Source organism: Ambystoma mexicanum, chromosome 5p, assembly GCF_040938575.1.
Source record: "Ambystoma mexicanum isolate Mex_15411 chromosome 5p, UKY_AmexF1_1, whole genome shotgun sequence".
In the NCBI taxonomy this organism is placed as follows: domain Eukaryota; kingdom Metazoa; phylum Chordata; class Amphibia; order Caudata; family Ambystomatidae; genus Ambystoma; species Ambystoma mexicanum.
The window spans coordinates 351,919,035-351,932,201 of record NC_090930.1 but is presented as its reverse complement, the minus strand read 5'-3'; positions in this window follow the sequence as shown (position 1 = coordinate 351,932,201).

Here is a 13,167-nt window from a genome sequence, read left to right as displayed (position 1 = left end):
TTGTTGAGGGAAAAATTGATGCAATATGCACCGCTGTACCCCTCAAAACTGCTTATCATCCTCTGGAATACAACCCGTTTTTTCACAGGCACATCTGAAGTGATGGCTTTTATTGAATATCTGCCTAAGACTTGAGAGGATGTGATCCAAATATACGCACTCTGTTATATGTGAATGTGCAATAGCCAGGTTCAGGGCTAAGTTCAGAGTTGACTCTGATCTATTTTAGTTGGAAGATGTGGACAGGTGCAATGATGGTTGATTGCTATTCAGTGTAGCACCCACGTTGGCTTCTTTGAATAGTTTTTTCTATGTAAAGAAATGGTCTAGTTGCTTTTTATCCTGATATAACTGGTTTTCCTCCTCCTTGCGTGTAGCTCAGGGGGCTGGTTTTGAAGGAGTCGCTGAGTCTGCCCCCTCAGGTAGGTGCCCACCAAAATGGATATTATTGTGATTGGGAAGGATGGTGGGGGTATCACTGCTGGTTGGGGCTGGGGGCATGTGAATATCAGGACGAAGGAGGCGTTTGTTAAGGGCCATGGGTTGGATGGGAGGGGTTGAAGAGGGCAGGGGGGAATGGTGAAAGTTCTGTTTTGGGGAGTTCAAGTTAAAATGGTTCACGTGACCTTGAGAAACAGAGAACACAAGTCTACTTTTTTTTTTGCTTAAATTTGAGGGGGCAAGTGGAGACATTGAGATGATGGCTAGGGATATGACACATGAGCGTTGTATGCTCCTCAACTGGAATGGGAGAAATCTGTATAACCATGCTAAAATGTGTAAAATTGTGGCTTATGGTTAGCGTCACAGTGCTAACATCCTATTTCTTCAGGAAATGCATCTGATGGGGAAGCTGAATGAGAGGTTTGCGAAGTCTTGGGGAAGCGATCAGATCTATAAGTGTTTTCTCCTGCTACTCACAGGGTCTTGCAATTATTATCCATAAGTCTCTGGGATTTTGTTTATTGCGTCAGGAGAGGGACCTTAAGGGGAGGTTTGTCATATTGTCAGGAACGCTAGCTCAGAACCTTGTTGCTATGGTCAATGTATATGGGCTGAATGAAGATGATCCTTGGTTTCACAATGCCCTCTTGGTTAAATATATGGGGTATAAACACACACAATTAATAGTGTCAGGGGATCTAAATGTGATCTTACATGCATCACAAGATTGATGTACTGTGGGTGCTAGGCCTCTGCCTTTAGCCTCAAAGGTAATAATGTGGGGTATGGAGGACCTTGGGCTTGTACATTTGTGAAGGACACTACATCCTGATAAGAGGGAATACTGGGTTTACTCCTCAGTACAATACATGAGATCCTGCATTGACTATATATTGGTAAGGACGGACCTGGTTCATAGTATAATATGGATATGAAAATATTCTCTAAAATATTAGCTGATAGATTATTTCCCTTCCTTCCTTCTATTGTGCATCTAGACCAGGCCTGGTTTTGTCCCGGGTGATCCACAGCTCTCAACTTGTGGAGGCTGTTCGGGGTGCTAGCAAAGATACATCCTTCTGTACAGGCGATTGGGGCGCTACTAGACATGGAGAAAGTGTTTGATTCAGTTGTGTGAGACTATTTATTTGCAGTGCCAGAGAAGATTGGAATACCGTTATACTTTTTAGCATGTGTTAAGGTCTTATATTCTGCTCTGACCAAAAAGATCGACCTTTTCGGTTGGTACTCAGCAGTACTCAGTTGGAACTCAGCAGCGTTTGAACAAGAACAAGGAACTCAGCAAGGGTGTGCACTGTCCCCGCTACTATATGTGATCATGATGGAGCTACTAGCTGTGCGTCTGGGGCCATTTCACGAACCCCGGGGGCTTGCTCTAGGTGGGACCCCGGGAACTGATTTTGCTGTATGCTGGTGAAATCATTTTGGATTTTAAGGATCCATGTAGAGACCTAAAGCCTCTCTTGCAGGAAATAGAGGCATTTGGAAAGGTATCAAGATTTAGGGATTACTGGGCTAAATTCATTTTTTTTTCCAGTAAACAAGGTTACACTAATACCCCATGGAGCCGAAAGGTTTCAGTGGGAACAAACCTCTACAAAGTATTTAGGTATATAGGAGTCACTCCCAGCTGCTTAAAGAAAATCACAAGGCTTACCTGCAGATGCTGCGGTTAGGGTGAATCGGTGTGTGTCACTCCCAATCCAACTTATCGGGAAGGCAGTGATTATGAAAATGATTGTCCTCGCTAAATGTGTTTCTTAATGTCCGGGTGTGGCCTGCGGTCCGTGATGATTAAGTTGGTATGGAAACCAAAAGCACCCAGGATCAGATCTGAAACACTTACTGGGTCGAGGGAGCAGGCCAGTCTAAATGTGCCAGATATGGAATTATACTATTTGGCTGCGCAATTGTCATTCGCGTCTTACTGGATGCAGGGTAACCAACAATTCCTGCATCTCAGGATAGATAGGAGGTCGGCCTGCTCATATTCATTGCAGGGCGCTCTGCGTTCCATGCAAATTAATGATAAGTGCCTTTTTGACCCAGCAACATGCAGACTACTTGCATGGTGGAGGCTGTGGCAAAGAATGCTTGTGACTCGATCCTATACACCTGAACTCGGGATCTGGGACTGTCAGTGCTTGGCTCTGACATGAGACAGTAAGATAAAGAGGGAGTGGTTTCGCTACCATGTACGGAATGTTTCCTGGGAACAAGTCAAACCTAAGTTGGGTGATACATTTGAGCTGGATTTTCAAATCTTTAGGATTTGTGAGGCATTCCGTGCCTGGTCAGACCATTCTCCTTTTGAAATTCCTGGTTAACTCTACCAATGCTAAGGGGTGGTTTCAACAATTTATCAGATGCCGTTAGGTTCTGTCACCAGGGGGAGCTGGTAAGCAGGTCGGGGTGGGATAATGATATAGGTCAGGACTTGGGAGAGGAGAGGTGGAAATATATATGTTAGTATATTAGAAAAGTGGCGATCAGTTCTCGGTTCCAACTCATACAGTTTAAAATCCTTCACCGGGCGTACACCTTCACTGATAAAATTTGACTGCTCCTGTGATGGGCGATGCCCCAGGTGTAAGAGTGCAAGTTTTATGCATATCCTGTGGAGCTTCCCTCAGTTGGCAAACTTCTGGCAGCAGGTGACAGAAATGACAGGGACCACGCTCAAATACCATGTCCTGATGGATATCCTTTGTTGTTTGTCTGGTTGGTTACAGGGGATCCCGAGCGGGGGGGGGAGAATCTTTTGTCGATCTGTTTACTAATGGCTAAGCATTGCATTTTAATGCTTTGGCCAAGTCCAGTGGCTCCAACAACGGCAAAGTGGCTGAAGGCCTTGGCATTGTGCTGTGACATCTAGCAAGCATATTGTAGGCCGCAGACTATTAGTTCTCAGCCTAGGGATGTCTGGGACCCTGTTAGGGCATTACTTTTGGCAAGGGAGACAAGCATTATTGGCTATGGGAGAATTAGTAGGGTAGGACCTCACTTTGCACAACTGCAGCAATGAGGGTATATTCAGCCTGATTGCATATTATAGGGATGCACATGGTGGAAAGAGGGGCTGTCATTTTTTCCATTTTCCCTTTGATCTCCATGTGTAACTCTATGGTTTTACTGATTCAGTATTAATTGACATTTAAGATTGCTGTGAATATTTAAATGTAAGTGAAAAAAAATATCTATATTACATGGCCTGCGGTAGTGGCCATGTAGTTATGGTCAAGTTGCTAAACCCATAGGAAAAGCACTTTTTGGGTGGCTTATAACTTAAAGTTTGTTGAGGTTTGGTCAAGGGGGGCTAAGTTCTAGGGGTGTCCCAAAATTTTTTTTTTTCCGTTAGACTTATAATTTCTGTCACGCCTACAGCCAAAACTGCTGGACGGATTTTCACCAAATTTGCAGCAGGAGCAGCGGCTTCGTCCAGAAAGTGTGCTTTTGTTAATTTGGTGTAAATCGAACCATTCTTTTTTTTTAATACAACCAAATCGTAAGGCAAAATAATTTGTGATATCTAGGTCCACTGGGCAGACACACTACCCTGTTCACTCCGCGGACAGGACATTGATTGGCTAATCGGCTTGCATCATGTCCACGGACATGCAACTTGTCTGATTGGCTGGGATGAGGTTGAGGTGCGTCAAATTGTTTTGATGCGCCTGTCATATTGGTTGTGCGGACATGCACTGGAAGTGAGTATAAATCCAATTTTGGGGAGTGTGTTTGTGTGTATGAGTGCTTGGAGAGGGTGGGGGAGTAAGAGATGGGTCAAAATGGGTCAAATGCTGTATTTGTTTAGGTGGGAGAAGGCCATGGTGTGTTCGCATTGTCCGGGGTCACCGCGGTTGTCCGCGGACATACTAAACACTGGGTTATTTTAGTTTAGTATGATGTTGGTTTTGGGTCGTTAGAAGAGCATTGGGTGAAGAAGGTATGTATTGAAATGTTTGTACCTTGGTTGTAATTATTTTTTAGAATGTTAATTGAAGTGGATAGTTTTGAGGTGGATGTATTATGTTTTTGGGTTTTGTGGTTATTTGGTAGTTGTTTGTTTCTATGTGTGCGTTATGCTGCAGCGCGATGTGGCCATGGCCTAGAGTCTTGGGTGCATGGCCGAAGGCCGTAGGCCATAGGCCATGAACCCAAGACTCTAGGCCCTGGCCACAACCACCGCAGCATAATTCTACAATGCTGCCAAATATTATGATTATGGTATGTGGGCTGCTTAGGAGATATGTTTTAAAAAATGTGAGTATTGATTGGTAATAGTTTAATAGTGTTTCTAGGATAGTGAGATGATGTGTGTTTGTTTGTATGTTGGATTGTGTTCAGATTGTTAGTATTGAAGACGAGGCATTTTGGGTTGTCTTTTTGGTGAGTTGTTTGTTTGCATGGCTATGTTACGTTGCAGTGTTTGTGAGTTGAATTATTATATACTTACTGTTTCCTTTGTTGAAGCTGTATGAAGAGTTTTGGTCAGGCCATGCAGGCAAGAATGTAGTATTTGGCAACAAGTGCTGTAGCAGTAGTCAAATTCCTGCCTTATTCCATGAACACTGTAAGTGTTGTCAGGATTGTTGGTTGCATTTCTATGAAGGACTAACATTTGCAAACACAATTGGTCTGTACCGTGTAAGTAAATGTTATCAATAATTAGTGGCAATTGGAATAGAATATTTATTACTACATTTGCGTAGCAATTTACACCAGTTGTATTTGAAAATTTGAATGGACCTGACAGTCTGCATCCAAGTCATTTGTTGGGAGTGTGTGTTGCTTCTTTGAAGAGGTAGTTGAGTTACTTTGAGCAGTAGATACTTGTTTGGTTGTGGTCCTTGATAACGTATTACCTTCTTTTACTTTCTTTGGAGGAATTGCTGTGAGATCTTGCATAGATTGATTCTGAAGTAGTTTTCTTTTACAACGTTTTGGTTTTTGCCGAACAGAATAGGTTTTTAGATGGGGTGTAGAGTGAACGCAGTCTATTGTATTTTAGAATGCAAGAAATATCAGAATTTACTTTACTTGCATCAACGTTGATTAGAAATAGTCCGTCAAGTGTACGCAAGCGTGATAGTGCTACATAGCTCTTGCTTTCTTTAAAGGTTGTGCTTCCAATATCTATCATTGCTTTATCTAGGGTAAGAACTTGTGATTTGTGAATGGTGACTGCGTATGCTAGAGTTAGAGAAACTTGTTCTCTGCGTACATACTTGTCTTTGAAAAGAAGGAAGCAGGCAGTTGAGCGTCCTATCCTTTTAACTTCGGATAGTTTGTCAAAGAGAATATTGACACATTTAATATTGTTGTCATGTGGGTATGTTTGAAAGCCAGCAACTGTACCAAGTGCTACATTAACTAGTCCTTGTTCCACATCAAGGTTATATTTAAGCATTACTCTACAGTTTAAAGATAATTTTTATATTTTCTCCAAACCAGCTGTTTTAGAGATAGAGTTTTCTAAGGTGTTTAACCTTTCTGTGGCTTGTTGGGTAGTGTCATACCATCTATATCCAGTTTGTCAGTGAGGGAATTTGAGCTATTGGTTGGATTGCTTTTTTAACACTGTTTTATAAAAGTTTGCACAGCTTGCAAGAGTTGGCATCAAGGACATACAATTGACATTTTTGTGTGCTAATTGTTCCATGATATCAGTAGCACATGAGTTATGGCCATAGAGTGCACGGATATGCCTGGTTTTTAATATAGTTTGTGCTTTTTGAGACAGTATGCCAACTCTAATACTTTTTAAAATGTTGGCGTATGTCAGATCTGCAGACTGCTGCATATTTTCAGTTAATTCTCTGTATTGGAAATGTTGCCAAAGGTTGACATTTCCTATGCTGCCAAGAGTTTTATGGCACAGTTTGTGCCCTACGGTTTTAAAAATAGGTTCAGCTTTCCCTGGTGTTATATTGTGTCTCCAAAAACACTAATGTGTTTTCCTCCAATGGGCTGTTTGTAGTCTGTTTTGAGGACCTTTTGTAGTCTAAGGTGAATTAAAGCCAACATTAGATTGAAGACCATGCTCACCTCATCTATTACCAGAATATTCATTTGTTTGAAAACTCTGTGTAGTTCCATTGCAGCTTCTGTAGAAAGTTTGTAATTGTCTAATTTGTTTTGGTGTTCTACTGGAAGGAGTAGTAATCGGTGTAAAGTGACTATGTTGTAGGCAGCTAAACCTGTGGGGGAAGTTACAACAGCTGACAGTTTGTTGTTTTCAATTGTTGGAGCAACTTGCTGATCATTTTGATTAAGAATGTTTTGTCAGAACCAGCTTGACCACTCACGTATAGGAGTATAGGTTTGTAATCTTTGCAGGTACAGCTTTTCTTTTCATGTGGCACACCATGTTAAAGTTGTTTTGTTACTTCTTGAAAAATGCTACACTGCTTAGTGTTTAGTTGTGATTTCAGACAAGCAACATCTTCTGTAGATTGCTCATATTGACACATTGGCCCTCATTACGACCCTGGCGGAAAGGGGTTTACGCCGGCGTAAAGCATGGCGTACCTTTCCGCCTGACTACGAGTTCCCGTAGCGCCATGGTGATTTTTACGCCTGCTTTTTGCAGACGGAAGAATCCATGGCGCTACGGGACTTGTTGTTAATTACGCCACCGTAATTTACGGTGGTGTAATTAACGCCTTCCCCACTCCCATTATACCCTATGGGGCAAAAATGGGAATGGGGAAGGGTAAATGGGGATTGGGGACTTACCGCCCCGCCAAGGTCGGAATGGGGCGGTAAGTCCGCCAACCACCATGGCGGAGTTGGCAGCTTAGCGCCATGGACCATGGTGCAAATTGCACCATGGTTCTCCGCCAGGGTCGTAATGAGGGCCATTGTGTTTTCTACTTCTGTCATGGCTAATTCTGCCTAATTTGCTATTAGTGGCTGTCCAAGTGGTTCTTGGCTTCCTGTTACAATAGGTTGACTACTGTCAGGAGGGTCCACATCTTGTTGGGCCTGGAGTTCTTCTTTGTGTTGCTGTTCATTGTGCAACATTGTTTGGTACTGTGTAAAGTCTATGGGCCTCATTACAACTCAGGCGTTAAGGGTTAACGCCGTCGTTAACCCTTAACGCCTGATTCCAATTTTAACTGCTGCTTTTAGCAGGCGTTAAAATCCATGGCGCTAAACCGCCTTGGTGCTAATTACGGCACCGTAATTTACGGTGCCGTAATTAGCGCCTTCCCCACTCCCATTATGCCCTGTGGGGCAAAAATGGGAATGGGGAAGGGTAAATGGGAAATGGGGATTAACCGCCCACTCACCTTGGAATGGGGCGGTAAATCGGCCATCCACCATGGTGTAAATGTAGTTTACACCATGGTGGTAAAGTTGGTGTACTTACCGCCTGGGTCGTAATGACCCCATATGTCTATTATAATGCTTTCATTTGCTTTGAAAGTGTCTTGATAGGAGTAATACATATCCAGTAACTCTTCTTCTTTTCTCCATGGTTTAAAGAGTTGTAGCAGGTACATGTAATACAGTTCTCTATGTTGAGGAGTTTTTAATGACAATTTGATATGATTATTTAAGCTGTGTTTGGTAAGTTTCACTAAGCTGCCTTCAGAATTTGCTACTCTGTATCTACCTTTCTTTTCATCTGGTTTAACATTATTTTTGTATGTGAAGTTTTGGCCTACGTGGTTTAAACACATGGTTTCCAAAGCGGTACTCCTGTTTGGGTAGTATGTGTCCAGTAAATTGTTTTTCAGAATGTCTTGGCTACTGGGATCATTTTTTGGCTATTGTTTCTATGTTCTCATATGATTTGAGAACTCTTTTTCTAGATTTAGCAGGACTAAGACTTAGCCATACTATATTGTCAGATTTTCCATACAAGGCAGTACCGGTTAAATGGTCTGCAGCTTCATAGTAGACACATTCTCTATGAGAGAGCATTTTTATGCCTAAGCTGTACAATTCCTGTGATAGTGTTTTGTCAGATGATATGCCATCCCAGAGGTCCTGAAGCTCTGTTTTCCCTGCATTGGTTAAATAGTCTGTGACATATCATGCAACTGCAGTGGAATTGTCTGAAATGTACTGCACATCTACGTTTGCATTCTATAGGAGGGCATTGATTGCATTGTAATCATTGATGTATTTTGATTCTTCTGTTATGTAATATGTGTTCTTAGGTGATGTACCTTTGATGCTATGTCTAACTGAAGACATGAAGTTGTTTACTTGACCTGTTGTTGAAACTGGTCTAGGGATACCAAAGCGGAATTTGGTGTAGTATTTCCCTTTGTTTTTATATTGGCGACAGCAATTTTTCCCACATTTGTGTCTTTGAAATTGTAAAAATTGTGAATGAAGGTGACTAAGTGTTGTTTGTGAAGTGATTTCACAAGTGACATATTTTTGGATGAACTGCAAATCAGTGGCATCACTATCCTAACCAGATTTAGGAGCATCTTTAATCCACAAAAGCATGTGGGTGTGTGGTGCTCATCTGGCTTAGTATTCTTTTCTCCAAAAGAAGTGCCACACTTCTCCGAGGGGAGGAACAGTTTTATTACAAATGAAGTGTAGTATAGCAATGAAGCGATGATGGAAATATCTTGATACATTCACAGGATCTGGAGAGCAGAGTTCTCCTGGTGTTTTTATATTTATGTTTGTTTTGTTTTTGTTTGCTATGCATAGGAAATCGTGTAAATCTTCCCATGCATATTCTGCACAAACCAAGTGGGCGGGCAAAGGTTTCTTATCATACAGCGTACATCTCTGTGATGTCTGAACCAATTTTCTTTTGTACCACGCATGTTTGCTAAAAGATTTGTAATGCTTGACTGTAAAATCTCATCTTTTTCTTGCACTTTTTGTAGTAATTCCGTAGCTGACATATTTTGAAAATGACTACCTGATTTCAATGTGTGTGCAACTCCGTAGCATAGAGTTGCTAGTTCACTTTCAAAGAGAAGGTAGAATATGTATTCCACATTTTGTCGGAATCTGGGGTCTTCAGAATACATTCGTAAAGAGCAGTATTCTGATGCTGTCATTTGCATGGGTCTATCATCGTATTTTCCTCCTTTTCCAGTAGGAAAGAGTAGAGGAAAGGCACATGCTGCTATACTTTTTCCCCATATGCTGATTGGAGATCCTTTAGCTTGTCGCATTTGGTACGTTTCCAGTGCATCAACTATGGTGTTTTTAGAGTGTAATGGCTGAATTGTTTAATGGTCTAAAATATTAAATTCTGTAGCAGGATCTCGAAGTTGAAATTGAACATTTTCTGATAACTCTTGAATTATATCAGTGGTTACCGTCAGGTTTTCTTTAATATTAATGTCTCTGTAGTAATCATTGTTGTCTTTTAGATATTGTTGTCTTTTAGATATTGCAGGGCTTGTCTAACCTTCTGTAAGTCCACAAGTTGTTGCCACATTTTTTGTCTTTTGTGGGTATGCCATTTATTATGTAAGTGGCTTTCAATTCCAAAATATGTTCTCTGGATATGCTCTATTTCTTCGAGTAGTTGTTTGGCTGTGCCATGTAGAGGATTGTTATTTAAGTTGGCTAGTGCTAAAGCATGACTTTTGGCATAGTACAGTTTACAGACCAGTTTACGGACCAGATTTCTTATAGTTGAATGATGTGTTGATATCATTTTGATATGATGGAAGGTGCTTTTGCAAATAGGTCCAGAAATGCAGGCTAATGAATGTCCTTGTAGTCCTGTGTATTTGCGAACTGGACAGGGGTCCATATTTTGTAGTAGTTTAATTTTGAATTTGTCTTTGCCTTTCACATACTGATTGAGAAAGTGGAGATTTGAAAGATTTTGGCAATGTTACACATTGATGTACACGGCCATTTGTAGACTGGACGTATTGGTTCAGTGGAATGGACGGTGATACTGATTTTTCTGGAGATATTTTTGTGAGCAGCGTTTCTTGTGCCATAATGGTATTATTATGTTTTTCATACCCTCGTCCACTGCTATATATGGCAATTGGGTTTATTTGCTTTTGTTTGTATGCTTCTTCATTAAAATATAGTTCTGTGCTTGTGGTGTGACTGCATCCACCTCCACAGATGTTTGTGAAGTTATCTTTGTTGATATTCCGTTTATTGAGAAGTCTTTTTTGTAGTTTAGTACTTAGTTGTGTTAGTGGTTTCATTCTGTTTAAAACTAAAATAAATAATTTCCTTTTGAGAAGGATTGCACTGTCTATGAGAGCTTCTAGGATTAATTTTCTACGGTAGGTTTTAAGGGTTGTGCGTGATTAATTTCTCTCCTGTTTTTACAAGGTCTGAAGGAACATTTTTTGTAAAATAATTTTTTTGGTATGCTTACTTGCTGCTACATCAAGATTTACAGATGCAGTGTTAGCACTAGTGGCAGCTGCAGTCTTGTTAATCACTTTTTGTTTTGTTTCACAATTTGAAAGAGGAGGCAAAGTTTCTGTACTGGAAGTTTGTTTTGTTGCGCTTAATGACTGTATTAAGCTGTTTTGTTTGAACTTTCTGTACATATTGTGCTAGACATGGATGTTTATTTTGGAGAGTTTTAATTTGATTTCATTTACTTTTACGTTGCTTTCTATGGATTTGCTTTTTGGTAGGCATTCTTTTGGGTCTTTTGGAGAAAAAAAGGAAGTGTGGGTTGGGACCTTGTGCAGTGCGTGTGTACTTTGTGCATGAGTGTCTGAGTATGATGGTAAGGATGTATGCAGAGATGTGTGATTGTGCAATGGGCTGCTACATCAGTTTGGAAAGGCTATTCTTGTATTCGTGTGTTACTATACTGGTGTTCAGATTGCAATGGAAAGTATGGAGCTTTTGAGGGGAAGTACTAATACTGAATCTAATGTTGCAGGGTAAATACAGTTTTTTGTACTAGAATACTAGAATTCTGCAGTGTTTGAGTAACAGTTAGAACATTATGGCAGGATTGCACTTACTTTTTTGGGTGGAAAGAGTAGGTTTCTTCTGAGTTCTCATTTGTACTTCGGACACTGCTGCTTTTCAGAAGAGTGATCTACACTGCAATTGTGAAAGAAAGAAGTTAGTAAATATGTGTGTTAATAGCACTGTTGTTAATTTAAACATGGATTGTTTTGTTTTTGCAGTAGTAGTGCTTTCCGATAACTGTGCATAGCATGTACATGCACTTTTTGTTGCCTATATGCATTCTGTATATTTTATTTAGAATCGGTTAGTTGAATGTGCTTTAGAAATGAGTGCAATAGTAAGTGCACAGAGCTCACTTGGCTTCGTAAGACGGTGTTATTGGATGTTAGGGGATAGAAGAAATAATGGTATGCTTTGTTATCTATTTTTACAGGGTAAATGGCAGGAACTGTATGGAAAAGTATGCAATGCATGTATGTGTGAAGGTGTGGCAAATAAATCAGAAGGATTTATGGGGTCAGCAGGTTATTACTCAGTAGTTGATTACTAAAGTACTGGGTGATTCTGTGGTGCTTGGAGATGGGAGAGTCTGAAATAAAGTAAGGGTTGCAAGGAAGGACCTGGTGCTTGTGTTGCAGACTGAAGGGAAGGGGGAAGATGTTGTATGTCTTGGTTTACAACACTGTACATAATTGTAGGTGATGTGATAGATATGACTGCTGTTGTGAAATCTAGAATGAAATGGGCAACCAGCTGGAATGAGAGAGCTGTCTATTGGAAGAACAGTTGTAGAGGCAGTGGTTTGTTTAAGCTGAGAGCCTTTCAAATGATATTGGCTATGTGTGTGCATATATAAAGATGCATATACTCATCCATGCTGCGTGTAATTTTATAACACACTAGAAAGCCTTTTTCCATAATTATACTGTTATTTCTCCCATCTTGTAACATGAAATGATACTTTGTTAGATAGCTGTGTGTGTTGTGTCTGATTACTAATATAGTCATTTGTAAAGGAAGTTGAAATGATAGAATGTATGTGAAATATGCAGAATGTATAGAAAGGAAATTGTATGTACATCTTATGCACTACAGTGCATTAAATGCTATCATGGTTGAAATGTAGTTAAAAATGTGGCAGTGGTTACAGAAATGATAGAATGAATAAAGAAAATAACAGTTTGCACATTGCAGTTAATAATATGGGTAAATAAAAATGTGGAGAGCAGACAACTTTGCAAGTGACACTTGATCATAGCAGATAGGAGAAATGACAGTAAGCTTGTTTTACAGGTTACACAGGGTAAGTGGCAGTTACTATGTGTATATGCTTTTGTACAAGAGATGTACATGTACCATACATGACAATCCTCCAAATTTCCGTGGGAAACTCCCTATTTTTCCATGAAAAATATTGTTATTTCTTTCACGTTCTCCCGCCGAAAATACATCTTTTCCCAATGCATTCTTATGACAAAAAACCCATTCCGACCCAGGTGGGTCGGAATATTGGCATGTATGATGTACGGAGCAAAAAATATTCATACCTGTACTTTGTGTTCATGCATGTGGATGTGCATGAATCTGCAAGCAGACATGTCGGAGCGTTTAGTAGTAATTGCTATAGGTGCTTTGCAGTTACAGCGCAATTGTACTCGGAGTGATCAGCAGTACATCTAAAGTGCTGAATTGTGATGATGGAGTTAGATGTAGAGGTCTTGCATGTGATTGGTGTATGGTTGTGTGACTGCTTAACAGTAGCCAATGAGCGAATGGTGCAGAGAGTGAAGTGGAAAGGGTAGAAGA